Genomic DNA, 1,146 nt, shown 5'->3' on the forward strand with positions numbered 1-1,146 from the left:
AATAGTATCTGAATTTTTTTTTCCTTTTGTGTTTTTTTTTTTAAATATATTTTTTTATTGATTTTTTACAGAGTGGAAGGGAGAGGGATAGAGAGTTAGAAACATCGATGAGAGAGAAACACCAATCAGCTGCCTTCTGCACACTCCCCACTGGGGATGTGCCCGCAATCAAGGTACATGCCCTTGACCAGAATCGAACCTGGGACCCTTGAGTCCGCAGGCCCACGCTCTATCCGCTGAGCCAAACCGGTTAGGTCTGAATTTTTTTTTTTTTTAACTGCCCGAAATTGTTTATTAGGTAAGGATTTTACAAACATTACTTATATTAGCGGTAACGGTGGAGCTGGAGAGTATTTTGCCTTCTCCAGGCTGCAGGGCGGGAACCACCAATAGTGTGGTGGAACTTGTGGCCCTTCCCAAAGCCATGGCTCTTGCGGCCCTCAGATGTCAGCCCTGGCATCTCCCTGTGCTTGTGGACTGGTTTGGTGATCCACTGGGTGTCTAATAGCTTTATGGAATGGACCAATGAGAATAACCTCAAAGAATTTGTACGTGGAATCTTCACGGACCCAGTAAGAATTCAGGACTCTCAGAGCCCCACAGTGGCGTCCAGCCTGCTCCTCGGCAACAGACTGAAGACTTCGAGCAAACTTCAGCTGGTTAACACTGATGGACAGGCTTGCCGTAGGTGGCACCCTTAGGAACAGGGCGCTTGCGGCCACCACGGCGCACACGAATCCGATATATGACATAACCTTGCTTGGCCTTGTAGCCCAGCTGCGCGCTTTGTCGGGCCGGGTGGGGCGGGGGGCCCAGTGGAGCTCGGAGAGCTGGCGGTACTGCCAGCAGCGCACCCGGAGAAGGAAGCGCATTACATCCAACTGCTTCTTCCTCCCTAGCTCCTGGATGGACCTGCAAGCGCCCATCTTGGTTTACCCGATGGCTGAGGCCAGACGGCAGTATCTGAATTTTAAGCCAAGGTTTTTTTTTTTAATATATATATTCCTTTTAAATCACAACAGCTTTTAAATTCTTGCTTATAATTTTCTTACTAAGTTTCCAGTTATGTTTTACATAGTTAAAATTTCTAAGAAATTTTGCTAAACAATGAATATGGGTTGTTTTATAATTAGGGAAAAGCACTGA

At 46.7% G+C, this 1,146-nt stretch overlaps 1 pseudogene; it reads right to left on the bottom strand.

Annotated features, from left to right (window-relative positions):
• Positions 1-276: 276 nt before the first annotated feature.
• Positions 277-926, bottom strand: LOC118665703 (annotated as a pseudogene).
• Positions 927-1,146: the final 220 nt, after the last annotated feature.

This window comes from Myotis myotis, unplaced genomic scaffold (assembly GCF_014108235.1).
Source record: "Myotis myotis isolate mMyoMyo1 unplaced genomic scaffold, mMyoMyo1.p scaffold_m19_p_11, whole genome shotgun sequence".
NCBI lineage: Eukaryota > Metazoa > Chordata > Mammalia > Chiroptera > Vespertilionidae > Myotis > Myotis myotis.